This window comes from Elgaria multicarinata, chromosome 5 (genome assembly GCF_023053635.1).
Source record: "Elgaria multicarinata webbii isolate HBS135686 ecotype San Diego chromosome 5, rElgMul1.1.pri, whole genome shotgun sequence".
In the NCBI taxonomy this organism is placed as follows: Eukaryota; Metazoa; Chordata; class Lepidosauria; order Squamata; family Anguidae; genus Elgaria; species Elgaria multicarinata.
The window spans coordinates 101,633,452-101,653,047 of NC_086175.1; the positions used below are offsets into that span (position 1 = coordinate 101,633,452).

The 19,596-nt window shown below is 41.1% G+C and overlaps 1 protein-coding gene across 1 annotated transcript in view; it reads left to right on the forward strand.

Moving 5' to 3' along the window:
* Positions 1–716: 716 nt before the first annotated feature.
* BOC (BOC cell adhesion associated, oncogene regulated) overlaps positions 717–19,596 on the forward strand; it is a 75,972-nt gene continuing 57,092 nt past the window's right edge. The window contains exon 1 of the mRNA XM_063126921.1: positions 717–913. The gene's annotated coding sequence lies outside the window, so the exon portion shown is untranslated. The remainder of the gene's footprint in view (positions 914–19,596) is intronic.

The window sequence follows — 19,596 nt, forward strand, 5'->3', positions numbered from 1 at the left end:
GTGGGACTTACTTCCCAGGATACAACCACGTCTTCTTTCTCCCCCATCAGCAAGAGAGATTGTTCCAAGCGATTTGCCTCTTCATTTTCCTGACCAAACATCCTGCTGTGAGCAGTGTGCTGCGTTTGAAAAACACATTCTCTCTCTCACTCACTCACTCACTCACACACACACACACACACACACACACACACACACACACTTCTACTATAGTTAAAAACCTGCTCCTAACTCCCCCCCCCCGTAACCCTCCCCACCTCGGCGTGCCCCCGCATCAGCGCTGATGAATAGGGATCAGGATCTTCGACTGAGTACCGCCGCATACCAACTGCAACAAGGCAAAGGCGGGGGGTGGGATGGGGTGGAGCGAGGAGGAGAGAGAGACCCTCCTTCCTTCCTCGCCAAACTTAGCAATGCAACTTTCCCAGCTTCCGCTTCTCTCGGATTTTGGGGACCGGGAGGGGCAGCTCGGTTTCATACGCGATCCCTTCGTCGAGACATCAGGTGCAAGGGGGAGATCGCCTCTACGCTCCTGCCTCATTTTGCGGGGGAAGGTTATTGATCGTGTGGCCTCCTCTCGGAGAGTCCGATCTCTCCCCGCTTTCCCACTTCTGCGGCTCCTCCTTTTCCCTCCTCCTCTTCCGAAAGGGGAGGCTCCAGAGCCGGGCTAGCAAAAAGAAGGGAATTGTTTGAGAGTTCAGTCATCCAAAAAGCCTTCTTCCATATGGAGGGTCTGGCTGCCTCGATTCCAGTGCCTTTCTCCTCTCCCTGCAGCAGTTTTTTCTTCCTCTTCCGCTGGGCTTTGTAGGAAAGCTGCAAACTCTTCCTAAAAGCGACCAGCTCCCAAGTACAACAGCTTCCCTTCCATCCCTAAACCATCTCCAAACAGATCCTCAACTCCAGCCTTGGTTTGGTGAGTGCTTCGCAGATCTGTCCGGCCTGGAATCTTTACAGCCTTGAGATTTTAGGCTCTTTGTTGGTAGTTTTCTTTTCTCCCCCTTCCTTCTTTTTTTCGTCTTCTTCCCTAAATTAAATGCATCGTCCCTTCAGCATCATCAGAGACCTTGGGTGAGTGAAACAGCCGCAACAGCAGGAATAACAACAACAACAAAACAGTCCCAAAGTTTGATTTTAAAAAAACGACGAACTACGTTCTTTTCTTTCCCCTCCCGTAGGGTTATCTGTGTAACTGTAGTTTGTTGTTTTGGAAATTTGGGGGGATATTGAGTATGTGTGACCGGATACTTTAGAAGAGTTTGATAGCTTAAAAGAAGTCGGTATACTTTCCCAACTATTCTCTCAACTTTCTCTATTTTATGGGGTCGGAGGTCGGGGTCGGGGGTGTTTTTCACCGGGCAGGTGGGATTTGCAGTCTGGTTGTTTTACTTTTTCGCTAGCATCTCGGCGGTAATGGAAGGCCTTGCATTTGCCTCTACTATTGAGCTCCAGAGTTCTTTCCAAAACTTCCCCCCAAAGTTGTTGTTGTTGTTGTTGTAATGATGTTAAAAATGCTTCCCTTTTCTATATAGCTCGTGTCGATAGCGTGGCCTTATAGCAGTGTTTTTTAGGAATGTGCAAAGATGGGGGGTTGGAGAAAATAAAGCATCTAAACACAGCAGCATCTTTTGCTTGTGACTGCACAAGGGCTGCTGCACAGCAGAACGCATGGATGGGTTTGCTCAGGGTAAACAAGTTTGTTGTCTGCCTTTTCTGGTGCAGCTGCTTATTCTTGTGGTCATCTTAAAGTAAAACAGAAATTGGAGGTAGTAGAAGATGATTTCTTTTTTTAATAACCAGATGTCTTTGGTCGCAAGACTTTGCCAAAGATTTACTTAATGGGATTGGGAGGTAAAAGTTATTTACAGTAGCATCCCAATTTAGCTTTTAAAAGAAATGAAATAACACCTGTTAATAAGGAAAGGGAAATCCTCAAGTTGAAAAGCTTATTGAAACATAGAAGATAAGCCCTTTTAAAGATCAAAGGATTTATGTGGGAGAGATATCAGCACCTGCAAAATTCTCCCATAGATTTCAATAGGACTAAAAGGTGCTTAACTTTGACAGGATTGTGCCCCTGGGGTTCTTCAGAAATAGTTGAAGAGTCCTCATTCCTGAAATATGTAAATGTATTGAAAACTGTTACTAACATTTCAGTGTTTTTGAAAATGAAGTGCATATGATCATCAAAAGTGTTGATGTCAGTGAACAAAAGAATATTAATACTGTTTTTATGTAAAACTTGTATAGATTCTGGGGGAAGTGTGATTTGTCTTTGAATTCTTTGATGATAAATGTAACTTTTTAAAAAATCTTCCCTTAAAATTCCTTGTATCCTTTCTAGTGATCCCATCACCACCACTTTTAAGAATACAAACCTACTGCTCATCATAGATGTATGTCAAACTCACTTTGAATATTTGGAGAATGGGCATTATGATTTCTTACTGATTCTTTTTAAACCAAAGGAAAAATAATCTAATGTTTACATGGAAGAGGGATACAGAACTGATTTTCATTGCTTAGGACCTAAATGTGGTTCACCTCTATTTTGCTCTTTAGGCTTCACCTCTTTCTTAATGAAAGCTTTGAAAGATGGCTGTGTTTGAGCACACTGCATAATCTAAATTATAGTTGGCTGTTTCGGACAAGGCCCAAGTTATTATGACTACCATCCAGTAGATTTCGACTTCTGATACGTTGTGAATTTACTTTGTCTGTCACTTGGTAAAATGCATCTAAACTGCTGTCCTCTAGCAATATATCCACATGGAATGTTTGGGTTTATAGGACCAAACTTGCCCATTGTTTTAATATTGCACCATTTCCCCAGCAACCTTTGTTCTTTTGGCTTTTTCACTGGGGGAGGGGGAAAGGGTCTGTTTGTTCTGAGAATTGGTCTTTAGAACACCACTGTTGTTGTTGGTCTGTAAGAAAGAGAGTCACAAAGTAGAGTAAGTTTTTATTGGACTAACATCTGTTGGTGGGACTGCATTTTTTTGCTGAGGAAAGCTCAGAGATAGAACCCTTTCTAAAGGAGAGTTGGTCCAGTATAGCAGATGTGGGCACAAGGCAGGTAGATCTCTCTAGGTGATTTGCAGTGAATCGGCAAGGATTTCTGACTCCCAGTTGTTTAAGTTTCCCACCTAAATTAGGCTGCTGAAATGAAGAGAGCTTTGGGGGTAACCAGGAGTGGATTCTTGTGTGAAAGGACTGTTAGCTCAGTTCATTTCTGTTTCTGAAAACAAATTCATATGCTCAGAGGTACCCTGTTTTTCAATTTCAAGTGTATGGCTTTTGCACTTGGCTGTGGTTGGTGGATTATGGGGATTCTAGTAAAAACAACAAAATAGATCTGACTAGTCTGACGTCTCCCACTCCTGCAATAGAGCAATACTACCTTAACCGCTTTATAGTTTGATGTCTTAATCTTTGCCTCCCCTTTCACCACCACCACACACATATATACACAACAATTAACTACTTTCTGTAAGTAAGGATCCTTCTCAGATCCTTCTATAATGTCATGTGTACAGTCAGCCCCCCCCCCCACTTAGAAATGTAGGCTTAGTCCCATTGACTTGAATTAGCTGCAGAATGCAGGCTTTGGTTTTTATCATCTACTTTTCATTTTTAAGTATGTAGTTTATTTCCAGCTCAGGGATTCCATTGGAGAAATTTCCATGTATCCCCTGAAGCAGCTTTTCCTCAACATGGATTCCTCTAAATGGCTTGAACAACAACTCCCATCACCCAGCATAACCAAATAGTTAGGGCTGATGGGTGTTGTAGTGAACATATCCAGAGGGCACCAGGTTGGGAAAGGATGTTCTAGAATGAAGGTTCCGAATGTGAGGATGTAGCAGTTTAAAACCAAATACAGCTCCTTCTTCATGGGTTGTATAGGAAAGGAGTAAATAGAGAGGCATCTGACATGGGAGTGCTATACATTCCTGAATACCCAGCACAAGACTAGGGGAGTCTACTCCTTGCTGAAACTCTGATCCTTTCCTACCCACAAACCAGTGATAGCATATCTCTAACTGATGAAGGCAAATCGCTCTAATATTTATCACAACTTGCAATAATAAATAACGGCACCCACAACCACGTTAAAGATAATTTGTTAAAGCAGTCACTTTTGTTGGTGAAGCGAGATAGGATTGAAATGAAGAAAAACTGGATATATTAAAAGGGTGAGTCAGTATTCTGACTGATTTACACCCATATTAAATTCATAGAAAGCAGTAACCAAAATTTTCTTTGCATAGGCTGGCAGACGAAACAAGCATAACCCATACATACTTCAAAAACTCTCTGCCTCTATAGCTTAAGGGCTGACTTGTGGTGACTAGGTGCATGTTATGCCTATAATAGCTGTGATAGGGCTCACAAGCCACTGTTGGTATAGGAGGCTGGGCTTGCAAAAACATAATATATTGGTCTGTTTCTGCTCACAGTGATGAGCAGTGAGTCAAACTTGCAAACCCTTTAATGGTATACGATTGGTCGTTCATACTGAATTGCCTTCCTTGATATTCATTCTACTGGCTTATCAGAGCTGGACATCAGGAAAAACTTCCTGACTGTTAGAGCAGTGCGACGGTGGAATCAGCTACCTAGGGAGGTTGTGGGCTCTCCCACACTAGAGGCATTCAAGAGGCAGCTGGACAACCATCTGTCAGGGATGCTTTAGGGTTGATTCCTGCATTGAGCAGGGGGTTGGACTCGATGGCCTTGTAGGCCCCTTCCAACTCTGCTATTCTATGATTCTATGATTCTATGATCTCTGAGCAAGGATCACATTATCAGTCCTCTCCATGACAGTAAATGCAACTTTGTGAACTTGCATAGAAGAACTTTCTAGAAATTTAGGGCATGAACTAGAGTAGTGGGAAGTTTAGACTATAGCGATAGACTTGGAATATTTGGGTTCAAATCTCAGGAATCTTGGTGAAACAAAGCAAGACAGTTCTGTATATACAAGGATACAGAACAAAATAAATTTAGGGCACACTAAACCAAATCCTATGTGATGCGCCCTGAGTACTCATAAGCCCCCAAACTCAGAGGCTTATGAGTATCCTATGCAGAGTGGGAAGCTTATTGTGCCTCCTACTCTGCATTTAAGCTAGTTGGGTGTTTTTGCTCATCTAGCAGACTCCAGGGTGGGAGACGGAAGGAGGCTGGGGCAGGTCATAGGATTTGTTGTATGGCTGCAGCCCTGGTCTTCTCACCTCCCCGATTCTTTGCTGAGAAGCCAGTGTAGTGAAGTCGCTAAAATGTTGGACTGGGAGTTGGGAGATCCGGGTTTTAGTCCCCACCCAGCCATGGAAGCTCACTGGTTGACTTTGGGCCAGTCACAGACTCTAAGCCCAACCCACCTTACAGGGTTATTGATGTAAGGATAAAATGGAGCGGAGGAGGAGGATTATGTACGCCGCCTTGGGTTCCTTGGAGGAAGAAAGGCAGGATATAAATGCAATAAAATAAATAATAAATAAATTCCCTCTTCATCACAGCAGTTAAAGCTGCAGGAGCCCTGCCCTCTTTTGTATCTAGTCCCTCTAGCTATACCATGGTCACCCTAAGCACATGCCCGCTATAACAGAAGAGAAAATCAAACAGTGACATTCAGAGAGATGGAACAGGCTGAAAGAGTGCAGAGCCAAAAGGAGTGGGTTTGCAGATGCGTAATCCATCAAAATTCCCTCCCTTAATTATGGTTAATAGGAGAGGTCCTTTAGAACTAATTGTAAGTTTTTGAGATGCTGATATTTATGAGAATTTGCAGCTAATGTAGACAAAACCCTTTAAATATCAATAGAAAAAAGAAGGAACACCACCACCTGGATAATTCTACAAAATCGTTTGGCTTTTGAACTTTAAAGATTTTAAAGATCACTTACTTCAACTCTTTTTCATAAAGAATCTACCATATTCCATACCACACGTCATCTCCATGAAGGATTAATCCACATCATCCGTTTTGTAAGGTATATGGAGCAGGGAGTAGAAGAAACCTTGAAGACAATCTAGTCTAACCCTGGCATAGGATTTACTTAGAAGGAAATATGTAGGACCAAGTATGAAATATGTCTGAACCACATCCGTTATGAAGTCTGCATGTATGTATCATTTGCTGCTTGTCCCTTTTAAACTGTGCAGTCCCTCTTAATTTAATATTCTCCCTGCATCAGATTTGGACTGGGGAGCAACTGCTAGAGTGTAGCTAGAGTGTAGCAAGGTAAGGTGTGGTGGGAGCGGTTTTCACTCCCCTCTCCCATGCACTTCATTTTGTGTAAAGAGAAGAACACCACCTTCACACATGCTCCTGTTTCATATGTGAACAGAATAATGTGCTCTTAACATATGAACAGTTGTCATGAATGGCTAGTTTGTCACTTAGTCGAATCCATAACAAACACCCATAAAGGAGCATCTAAAATGTCCTGAGGCATCTTGTTCCCTCATCTGTGAAGAAATAACATAATTCTTCCAAATAGAGAACTAAGGGGTTAAATAAGTGTGGAGCTGTCTCTTTAGGAATCCAAATGGTGAATCCTTGGTTTAGGAATCAAGCCAACTTCATAAACCATGGTTGAAATTGGCTTGTTTGACTAAACCATAGTTCAGACTAAGCACAGTTTGTCTAGGTTCGGACATAACAGTTAGTTAAAAGCGAAAGTGAACACTTCTAATTTCCTCACGGCTATGCCAGGAGAGGCTTATTTATGTGATGCCAAATCCTGATTTAGGGTTGCATCCAAACAAGGACACTGTGACAGAGATGAACTGAGCTATGTGATCTTGGTATGGGTATTACTTTACATACACTATGCTCTGATGACATTGTTTCACTTGGTATGATGTCATAGGCCTGTGTTAGTGGGTCAACGTGAGAGGCTGGCCTGATAAAGATGACTATCTTGTGAATTCCCCTGCCTTCTTAAGTATGGCAGATGACTTTAAGACCATTGGTTGTGGCACCTATGCAAAAACTTCCTGCCAAAGGAGGTTCATATTTTATTCTCCTTGTTGGCTCTCAGTCAGGAGGCAGGTAAACACTATTTTATTTGAGAGAGTTTTTATTTGAACTAGGACTTGTGTACCTATATGGTTCTTGTGTGCCTATATTTTATATGTTGTAGGTGGTTTGATAGATTTTGCCTGTTTTACTTCTAATTTTGTATTGTACTGTAAACCACTCTTGCTATGAAGTGGTATAGAGATTGAATAAACAATAAAGACTGAGAACCCTTGAGGTAGCTCTTCCGTGAACAGACACTTACATCGCCAAAGTTTAGATAGCTTTCATATGTCCATGCAGTGAAATGGCATTGCAAGTGATTATTCAGCAAATTATTTGCGGACATCTCATGAAGCAAATAGTTTCAAGTTGCTAATTTTTTGTATTCAATTCTGTGAAAGGCATGACTCCTTATCTCTAATTGTGTTTTAATGTATTTGCTGTTACTGTTTTAATTATGTTTTATTTGTGATTGTAAGCTACCTTCAGTGCTACCTTTCTTGGTAGAAAGGTTGAGTAGAAATCAAATAAATAAATAAATATCCTGCTTTGACCCTTCTGCAAATAATAATCTAGGAAAAGAGTTGATTTTTCATGTTCTCTCCAATTGAGATATTCTTGATAAACTATCCCAGGGGTCTCTTATTTGTCTGGTATGAACAGGTGTTGAAGTCTCTGCAGCAGTGTATCGAGAATATCTCCATTTCAGACAATGCAAAAACAAAAAAACTTTATAGAAGTTTATAGAAGCTTCTCTGCATGATCACCTAGAGGCAGTTCTTAACCAGTAAGTGGCTAGTCATGAATTTGCATCAATGTCTGCCCTAGCTTAGTTTCTGGGAACTGTAATGCCAGCCTAGGTAATTTCATAAGAAACAACTTTTGGCCAGATTCTCAGGGATTTAGGGTCCAATCCTATGAATGTTTAGACAGAAAAAAAGTCCTACCACTCCCGATATTCCCTAGCAAACCATTGAGCCCTTACTTGACTTCAGTCAACTTAAACATTCCATTATTATTATTATTTATTTATATAGCACCATCAATGTCTCAGGGAGGGAAAGTAAGGGGTGTACCCTGATTTTTTTTTGGGGGGGGGTTTAAATGTACCATTCCTGGGTTGGATGTAACATGCACATCATCAGAATAAAGAATGGTGATCCCAAATAATAAATTCAGCGCATTTATATTTCAGATTCTGAAATAATGAAACAGATCAGACTGTGCTTTTGTTTCCTTCCACCTGCACTTTATTTGTAGTGATTTAATTGAGCAATTTGTGAATTTTGGCATACTGCCGCTTGCTATCTTTGTATTAGAATCACAGTTAGAAGGTATTTTTCTGGTCTGAACCCCTATCTTGAAGTAGGATCTCTAATTAAACATGACTGACAGTCTCTAAACTCCCCCCCCCCCAAAAAAAAACCCTCCAAAGAATGTTTTATAGTCTTATGGACTGCTTGCTCCATTAATAATTGCTCTTTTATTTGGGAAGCATTTCATAGTTAAACCTTCTTTTAAATAATACTTGTGATTCTCAGTGAATATACTGAACAATTGTCCTTCCTACTGACAAATTATTTTTAAAACTGAGAGCCTCTTTCTTCTCCATCCACCCCCACCAAGGTTTTTATTCCCTATCTTTAGGTAACTAAAACGCCAGTCCTATATACCAACTTTCCCTGGTACCCTTCAGTTTTTGGAACTTCAACTCTCATCAGCCCCTGCCAGCATGGCCAGTGTTCAGGAATGTTGGGAGTTGTAGCCCAAAATATCTGGAGGGCACTATGTTGTGGGAGGTTGCTATTTATCTATTTATTTATTACATTTCTTTACCATCCAATAGCTGAAACTCTGGCAGTTCACAACATACCTACCTGGGAGTAAGCCCCAATGAAAACGTATTACAGAGCATGTACTTATGAGGATCAGGTGCATACAGATGTAAACCTGCTGTGGAAGCACATTTCATGCATTTCGGACACACATTTCTTCTCCCCTGGACTGAGCTCAGGAGAATGCTGTTTTCCCCCCCCCCCCCCCAGTTTGCAGCAGAAACTGCTTTTGCACAGTACTGATTGGCCAGCTTTTTTGTCAATCATATGCCACCTTGCTTGCTTCTTGGAGGAGAATTTTAAGTTTAACAGTGCAACCCTATGCATGTTTAGACAGAAAAATGTCTTACAACCCCGGCATGCTGAGAGTTGTAAGACTTTTTGCTGTCTAAATATGCAGAAGATTGCTCCTTGAGTGTAGTAAAACTTAAAAAGAAGAAAATAAAGCACCAAATGAACATATAACCACGTAGGTGCTTGAAGAAACAAAACAAAATGTTCAAGTCTTGGGACATGATTCTTTGGAAAGCTTGATTCCGACATATAAAGCTGCTATATTTCATTTCAAATTCAGATCTGTCAATTGCCATTCATGTGGTCAGGCTACTTTATTACACTCTGCATGCATCTTCACTAGGGGAAGAACATCTGTTTCACCAAGCATAGAATACAGCAGCCGGCCTCCTGATGGATTAGTTGCCAGGAGCATGATAGACCACTGCTCTGGGGGTCTGTGCTGACACAGTTCAGAGTTTTGATTTTGGCCTTCTCAAGGGTTCCAGCACTGTGAAGTCTGTATATGAGGGTTTGTATAGAGGCATTCTCATTGGCCGACTCCATGAAGCTGATTGGTAGGAGGTTCAGGACAGATAAAAGGAAAGACTTCTTCACAGGTCATAGTTAAACTATGGAATTCACTTCCACAGGATGTAGTGATTGCCACCAATTTGGATGGCTTTAAAAAGGGGTACAGTAAATTCCTGGAGAAGGCTATCAATGGCTACTAACCCTGATGGCTATGTGCTACCTCCAGTAGCAGAGGCAGTAAGGCTATGGGCAGGAAGGTGCTATTGTACCCATGTCCTGTTTGTGGGTCCCTGGTTGACAGCTATTTGGCCACTATGTGAACAGAGTGATGGACTAGATGGACCCTTGGTCTTACCCAGTATGCTCTTCTTATGTTCTTATGGAGAGTAGCCAGTTCAAGGCCTGGCTATCTTCCATATCTGCTGTAGCATATCCTAGGCAGGTTTTCAGTGCCTAGGGTTGCTTTAGCATTCAGTATTTTGCTAATAATACTTTCTGTAGAATTTGTTGCATATAGTTTTAAGGTGTATGTGGTTAACATTTAAAATATAACAACCTTAAAGGGCATTGGCTTTTTTGTATCACAGCATCACATTCCAGAGAGCCAGTTCCAAGATACTACTGAACCCATGGTTAATGACTCAGGAGCAAGGTCCTAGAACCATGCAAGGTTTCCCCCCCATACTAACATCCCACTTTCTTGTTGCAATGCAGTCATTGTGAACATGTTTTGCTTGTAAACTCACACTGAGGACACTATTTCTTTTTTTTTTATTAAATATTTTTATTTTCTACAATACTTAAACATACACCATTACAATTAAAGAAAACAACATACTGCATAAATGTTGAATAACATTAATATCATCTATATAACATAATCATACTTAACATATAAGTGCACCCCCCACCTCGGGATCTCATTCCTGATTCCAAAATCTCATACTTTCTTCTGCTGGTGGTTTCCCACTTCCCTTAGAAAACACAAATATTAGGAACTGTTTCCAGATTCCTTCAAAGTCATTTGTTTTAGCTATACCTCTTCTCAGTTTAATATTACAAGTCAATTTATCATTAATAGATATATCCCATACTTCTTTGTACCATTCTTCAATACAATAATCCCCTTGAATCTTCCACTTCCTAGCTACAATCAATCTTGCTGCAGTCAGCAAATTCGTTATCAATTCCTTAATTTCTTTTTTACATTTTAAATCTTCAAATAGTGACAGTAATGCAACTTTTGGTGTTCGTTCTATCTTCATTCCCACAATTTCTTCAATCTCCAAGAACACCATCTTCTACATTTTTTGTACATATTTGCATTCCCACCACATATGTAAATACGTTCCTTTTCCCCCACAACCTCTCCAACAATTTGCTGAGTGCTGATTATTTATCTTATTTAATCTAACCGGGGTTAGGTACCATGAGGACACTATTTCAACATCCCAGCATGATTACAGTCAGGAGAAGACCCAAGTGGCTGGTGTATTCACATATATTATAACATTATAACAGCCTTCCCCAACCTGGTGTCCTCCAGATATATTGGACTATAACTCCCAGCATGACCCGGCCATGTATGTGCTTCATGACTTCTTAGAGATTCCTCTGGAGAATCATTTTAGAACATATAATCCATGGTATGTTGTACTCAGTTCTTGGAATTAAAGATTTAACAAAATGTCCTATATGCAATACAGCAACAAAATTAAAGCACTAGCAGGGCTATTCAACTGGAAGCAAGAAGCAAAGAACAAGACAAGAATAGCCATGCTTCTTAAAATGGCATTCCTCAAAGGTGAAGAAATGTACTGCTAGGCTTAATTGCTTGTTAATCCCAGTTCTGAGAAATGGATGGTTCTGAGTTTTCCTGCCCCAGCAAGAACTGTAAGGAGATTAGGTTTGCTACTTCTAATGTGTCATCAATTTATGCCTGGAGAACAGGGATTTCCACATTGTCTACTGGGGCACATTAGTGTGCAGTAAAAGGGGCTGGCTAAAATGGGCCTTGAAAAATCAAGTTGCAGTGTATTGGATGCAACCACCACTCTATACTTAATGGTGCAGCATTAATTCTTCCTCGCTGTACACATTTCAAAACCACCAAACGGAAAGATATTAATTCATGACTAAGGGGCAGTGTGGTTAATTCCATGTATGCAGAAACCCTCCTTAGCAGCTCCTCAATATTTCTTTGAAATTTAGGCTAGCTTTAAAAACAGCCTCTGATAAAATATGAGAAGCTACTATAGGATGCTAAAATGGAAAGAGTTGCATACACTGTACACAAATCCTTTCATTTGGTAAAGGTTGTTCTAAGACTGCAATTCTAGTATGGATAATGGGCCTATTCAGATAACATGCATGGCTAGGCTGCTAGCTCTTTTGCAGGAAATAGCTAGTGTGCATGTTTAAACCATGGTTATGCAGTCACCATGGTTAAGAATGGTTCACACAAGCCATAATGTTTAGCTCAAAATGTTTATCCACTGTGGTTTAGCATGCCATCTGAACAGGGTCAATGAAAACCTAATGATCAGCTGAAACGAAGGGCTTAAAAGTGGATACAGATGCCCAATGAAAGTAGTCATTCAAACTGCTGAGGCAACTGTTTACTAATATTTTTCACTATATTGAAATAATGTATAATGTGAAGCGTTTTGAATGTCCTAAAAGGTTACCTAGATGCTAAGTAGTATTATAATAAACTTATACTAGTGAAAACTGTAATGTAATCAATGTGGGATTTACTGGAAGAGATCAATTTGATAATATGTCACAGTAAATAAACAATGTGTTAAATCTTGTTTTGGGGGAAGGGTAGCAATTTATCCCCAGGGGGATGCACAGATGTAGTTCCCCAACAAATGTCAAATTTATTTATACAATATTAAAACAACGGTAGAGAAGGGAGAGTCAAAGATAACATGGGATGCATGTGAGCACATGCAGTTATATATACTTAGGCTTTTGTTACAGTTGGTGACAAGGTCTACGAGAGTAAGCCAAAGGGTTCATAGAAAAGGCAGGTATTAATTGGAAAGGAGATAGAGGGCTGGTTTAGACATAACACTAAATTCTGGTTTAGCTTTATGTGTGTGAGCCTCAGAAGCCTTGGGCACATGCACTTTTCCCTCCCCTCATCTGGCATGACCACGGGGGCTCTACTCATTTACTGGCTACATATGCTTTGGACCCTCTTTCAGATCAGGTTTTGTGGTGATACTGAGTTCAATATTTGAAATTCCTAATCCCCTCGCATGATTACAGTTTCCAAAATAATTTGAGAGAAAGCTATGTGGTGTATATATGCCCTTGGGTTGGATTTATAATCTGATCAGATATAGCCAGTAAATGACTAGAGGAGATTTGGGCAACATGTGGCCCTCTAGATGTTGATGGACTGCAACTTCCTTCGCCCCTCATCATGGACAATCCACCTCGCACATTCAGGTCCTCTGGGAAGAATTTACACCAGTCAGCCCAAACTAGGCTGACAATTGTTACCCAAAGGACCTTTTCTTCCGCCGCCCCCAAACTGTGGAATGGCCTGCCAGGAGAGATTCGTCAGCTTAATAGTCTTGCCAAGTTTAAGAAAGCCGTGAAGACTGATCTCTTCCGGCAGGCCTACCCAGATGTTTTTTAACATGTCCAGTTGTTATTTTAATATTGTATCAGTTTTATATGTTTTTAATCAGTTTTATGCATTTTAATGTTGTTCCCCATCTTGATCCAGAGGGCGACGCGGGTAAGAAATAAATATTCTATTCTACGCTGGCAAGGGCTGATTGGAGATGCAGCAACATTTGGATGGCCACATGTTGCTCACCTCTGGAGTAAGGATTCAAGGAGAGCTATTTAATGGAACCGTGTAAGGATGAATGTCCATAGCAGTGGTGTCTTGCTTGAACTAGTTTTGACTTGATGTTTGTACAGTACCAGTCACAATTGGCTTTCTCTCACCCTGCTCCTCATAGTTGGGCCTTGTGTGTTTTGCGTTAGCCTTGCAAATAGGAATGAGGAAAGTGGTTCTCCAAATGGGAAGCCCATTGCAATTGAAGAAATGCAATAGAGCACTAGGGTTGCTATATGAGAACATGCTCATATGCAGGCATCCAAGAGGATTTTTAAGTACAGGGCTGCAAAAAGCAATAGTAAATGAAACCCTATAAATTCCTGGCTTCCCTTAGTTCCATTATGGAGAACATGGATTAAGAGGTGGGCAGAAAAAATATCTCTGGATGTTTTGGACTTCAACTTCCAGTATTCATGGCCATTAGCCATGCTAGCAGGGGCTTCTGGGAACTGAAGTTTTAAGACACCAGCAGATCTACCTTCTGCCCACCCCTGACTTATATAAGGAATAATGTAAGATTGACTAAGTGATTTCCAAATTGTGCGCATCAAACAATGCCAAATCTGGATATACGGCCAGGGAACTTCAATTTAATTGTATTTCGTGTGCTTCTCCTACTTGATTAGCCTTCTCCAACCTGATGCACTCTAGATGTTTTGGACTTTAGCTCCTATCAACTCCAACCACCATGGCCTCATACACAAAGAAAGAAATTTCAAGCTTCTGCTCATGACTTTTTAAAAGCTTTCTTGTAACTGTTTCCTGTTTTATCTGAATACAGGAAACTGTGGTTTTCAAAAACCATAAGTAGTTAACAAACCAGGATAGCAAGCTAGGATCTGGTCCACAGTGCAGATGTTTCTATTTGTGGAAAACTGTTAATGAGTCCCTCTGGATGCTGTCTGAGAAATTTGAGGTGACGCTGTAGGTGAGGTATTCTTTTGTGTCTGATTACCAGCGGCAGTGATGAATTGTGGCATCTTCCCCTTCCTGCTTCTGTGTATTGACTATCCACTCTTCTATCAAATATCCCTTCAAACTTGCTTTCAAATCCCATGTTTGCATATACTTTTGAATAAGATGAAAGAATCTGTCTTTCCCCTCAGTAGAGTGGTGAAATACAAAATAAACAGAGCGGTATCTTTTACAGGGCCAACTTCATTTGATGTTAAGAGAATACAGAACATTTCATTGCACAAAAATGGTAAGGTAGCTAAGGGTCAGTTCATACATACATATGTACATATATATTGTTTAGTATGTTAAAACTCAATGAGTCATGTCTGAATGTGTATACATTCAAAAGCCATTGTGTTGAAGTTTATTTATTTATTTATTTATTTATTACATTTCTATACCGCCCAATAGCCGGAGCTCTCTGGGCGGTTCACAAAAATTAAAGAAGTGGGGAGAAAATGGCGTTTGATCTCTTATGGCTGTTTCACACATGCAAGATCACTTGTAGTTTTGAAGTGATGAAGACTTACACGTGAAGCCACCCTAATTCATAGTTATAATTATTTTAATGAGTAAAACCAGCATTTTTACAAATGATTAAACATTAATACAATACATGACACAGCTAAATATTGTGAACAATGGATCCAAGAACTCTTTTGAAACTGCTGCTGCTGGTGGTTTTCTACCAGCCTACAGTCTCTTGCTCCTTATATAAAGCAGGAGTGGGCAACTAATGGGCTGCATGTGCTCCCCTTGGCTTTTTTTGTGCCCCCCATCCCACCACCGCCAATGAACTTTGGCACTACAGTGGCAGCAGTGGCAAAAAAGCATCAGTTTGCTGCTAAAGTTTGGCAGCGGCAAAAGCTGTAGTTAAGCAAAATCACGTTCCTGGAAGCTTCCTGGGAGCACAGTTTTGCTTGAAAACAAGGTGTGGGCTCCCTGCGCACTTCGTTTTGAAGGAAAATTGTATCTTTTCCCAGCCAAAATCAGTGATATGGTGGCAGTTTTGCTGGCAATGGGGAGGGGTTTGACCCCTGCTGGAGTTTGGCGAGGGGAAATTGACCCTGGGACCAGCGAAAGTTGCCCACCCTGATTTAAAGGATCGCCATGGGATTAAACAGGTAAACAGAGAATGATTTTAAGTAAGTGGTTAGTAATTTCAGCAACCCTCAAATTATATTCAAACCAAAAGCCAATTCACAACTGACCCAAGCCACTTGCTTACCCATAGCCTACTCTACTATCCAAATGTTGCCACAGTCTCCCAAGAGATCCATTGGATAATATCACAATGCAGCATAAGTATGGCTTGCTGGGGAGAATGCATGGTAGCCCGGTAAAATCCAAACATGGCATATTGTGATTTAATCGTATCATCTACATTATAGGTTGTGCTGGGCACCAAAATTAGGTATGGTCAGCAGTTGAAGAGTTTCATAGACCAAGCTCATTATTTATAGGAATGACTTTAGAATGATGAGGCATTGTCACTGCAGCATATTGAGCTTAAATGAAGGGATCTGGCAACATTGGGATTGATGTAAAGGCCTCAAATGCATACATAGGATAAGAACCAGGCAGCAGTTGGCAGTTCTTCGCAGTTCGCAGGTTGAATATGTACCGTTGGCCACTGAGCCAGCCAGTTTGCACTGTAGGCCAGTCCTATTTACTTTGTTGGAATCTATGTAGTGCAAGGTGCATATCTTCTATGAGCTGCCTTGCACAATGCTATTCCCGTTTATAAATGGTGCAGTATGCATTTTCGCCTTTTCTATTTCCTGAAACTCCAGATGGTGCAGGCACAATCTTAGACAGCTTATATTTAAGGCTGTTGCTTTCATCCTTTCCAGACCTTTAACCCCATTCTGCTACATGGACCCCACTTTTATTTATTTTTGTCTTATGGATTACTTTTCCTTTACTATATCTTCTATTTCTGTCTGTCTGTCTGTCTGTCTGTCTTTCTGTTATCCAGAGATGGGTGTGGCACTGCTGTTGCAACTCACTTTTAGCAGACCCACCAGTTGAAGCTCAACAGATGGAATATTTAGGGAACACACAGCCACACATCACTAATTCTAAAAGGCACAGACAGACAAGACAGATTTAACTAAGTGTGATAAGAAAAGAATATGAAAAATGGAAGCTCTAGATAGCTGGCCTCAAGTTAGCTATGCTTGCATGTAGCATGTGTTGTATGTGCAGTGCCTCTAATTTTGTTGGTTGGAGAGGGGAGGAAGAGTACCCAGAGAGTTGTCTCCTTACGATGACTCCTGATTCATTCTGGCTTTGTGGGAAATTCAACCCACTTGTTTTCGGCCACAGGAATGATCCTCGGAGACAGTTGTCTGTGTTCCTAGCTCTTGGGTGGGGGGAGGATGTGTGCCAGCTTTGCTCTGCTCTTGGATGACACTGGCTGGAAGTAGGAAGCATATAAGGAGAAGGAAAAACAGGGGCAGGATCGTGGGGGAAGGAAGGATCATATGGGTAACGGATGGTCTCTTGTGGCCTGTTTGATCCTAGCTTCAAGACAGTCTGAAATCCTCCAAGCAAAATCTCTCCTCTGCTATTTCCAACTTCTTTCTATAGAATAATCAGCATATAGTTACCTCCCCCCTTTGTTTTCAGCCCTCTCTCAACATACAAGCGTCATCTTTTTAAAACATTTCTTCTTGGCAGAAGTTGAAACATATGATGAGCTTGGACTGAGATGAAACTAGTTGAGAAGTGTGTTAGGCAATGAGATGCATTTGTTCTGAACCTTGAGGAGAGAAGGCGGGTGAAGGAAAAGGAGGAGAGGGATGACCCTCCCCCAGATGGGGCACAGTGCCAAAAATGTGTTTTGCTTGGAAAAGGAAGCTGAAGTTTTGATGTTATCCAGGAGTTAACGCCTTTGTCTGCCATAATAGGAGAGCTGTTCACTAGAGCAGCAAGCTTCTTACTAGGCCCCATAAGTGTCCTGTAATAACCTTGCCTTAACTGTTGCACCATGTTAATTATGGCAGCCTTACCTAGTTAGGTAGCATGTCACCTTTATGAGATTTAACAACCAGCAGCCATCCTCAAGAACTGCAAGCCATTTTCTCCTTAACTGAAGAGAAATTTGAGTTTCGTTCTTGAAAACACACAGTTGTGATAATTATCCTAAAAAGTTAGCGTTCACCGATTAGAGATGAGTTATCTGGTCTATGAGCAATATCCAATATGGCCACTGCACTCCCGCTAGTTCTCTTGTGCCAGTGAGACTCTTCGCTTGCACATCAGAAAGCTAGCAGTTCAAAAAGCAACCCCAGAAACAAGCAGAAATGCTTGTTTCCAGATTGGGAAAGATTAGTGGAGCGTTCTTTTGCAACATCCACTGACCTGCCCCTTTCGGGAAATTAGCATTTAAGGACACAATCCTATGTTGATAAAGTGTGGAGGCTGCCGAATATTCTCATGCAGGGCAGCCGGAGCATGAAGGCAATTCTCACCTCTGTGGTTTGGCTGCCCTGCATTTTTCCTAGATGGGTAATTTCACCTGTCCAGCTGTGGAGTGGGAGGGCAGGAGGCTGGGGCGAGCATAGGAAGGTGCATAAGGCAGTTCCCCTGCTCCCAGGACTGCCCCCTTTCCCCAGTCTCCATACTAAGGTTTCCAAGCACAGAGGGGTATCCAGCATGGTCCTCTCCACGCCAGCTGCAAGGGGGCAGGGGCGGGGAGTGTGATTTACTGCTCCAAGGTCAGAGACCTGGCTCTGACCTCGGAGCCAGTGCCACACCGGATAGTGTCTAGGAGCTATAGGATTGTTCTCTAAGCTTATGTTGGGTTGCTTTTAGTACAGCTAACTCCCCACTTGTGCATGGGCATGCTTGGATACTGCCCAATGTTCCTTCCTGTACTACAGACACCATGTTATTAAAATCTTACTTAAATAAGTCCCCTCTTCCTAAAATATCTCTAAATCTCTTTATTGTACAATAGATAAGAATTTATGCCTTGCTTCATAGCACTTTTAATATATGACGTTTGAGCTGAGTATTATTGCTTGTACAGGTATTCTCATACCATTACATGAATGGGATTGACAGGAGCTTAGTTTTTCACTGCCAAGTTGCTTTTTTAATTGGAAAAATGAGGCTGTGAAGGTGAGTTGAGAAAAAAGAGCAAGAAAAAAAAGTTAACATACAATTGTTGCTTTGCAGCAACTGAATAATCATGGAGGCTGACATTGGATTATGCCTTAAAACCTGTATACTTTGGGTCATCACAAGGACCTGATTATATTTTCTCCCGATGAGTAAAAAATTAATGTGATGGAGATGGAGTGACAGTGAGAACAGATTTTTTGTTGGATAAATAATATTGGGAGACAGTCTCATATGCGGAGCCTGGATCTGCTAAATCCACCCGACCTCAGCATATTTTTGGTCCTTGACATTGTATTGAGGGTTTGTTTGTTTTTACTGTCCAAATGCAAAATGCAGTAGTGGATTTTAAGATTGGTTAATAAATGTTGTTTGAATAGTTGCAGTTAAGTGATAAGCTTTTCCCTTTTGGGTCCCACCCCATGTGTTGGGTCATTGGCTGGCGTTTTAAGAGGAAATGCTTAGTGAAGATGGATCATGTGATAGCTTCAATGGATGAAATTTCTGCCACTACTTACCATGTGGTAACTGAGGTTATGCATCTGTAGAAGCCGAGAGATGCAGTAGATTGAGTGCTGGACTAAACTTGGGAATGAGATTGTGAGTTGGGACATATTTTCTGTTGGCTACTGGTTGTCTTGCTTGCCTCTATTTTGTATTTTTTACATTAGGAGTATGCAGTAGGTAATCAACGGTGGCACAGAGGTGGATTGAAGCTGCGTGATGGCTCATTTTATGTTAGAATAGTTGGTTCACAGTTTCTCTTCATTACAGTTCATGCATCTGTGGCAGTTCTGCTGATATAGCTAGATTAGATTATCTGCTGACACAAAACCTCGGTCCAGAGCATATTCCACAGAAATCAACAAAACATAATCATGGAGTTAGTGTGTTTAGGGTTGGTGCTTAAATTTAAACTAGGCCTCTGTGTTTGTTTGACAAACATTTTCTCTGGAGTCTGTGATTTTGAGCAGGTTTAT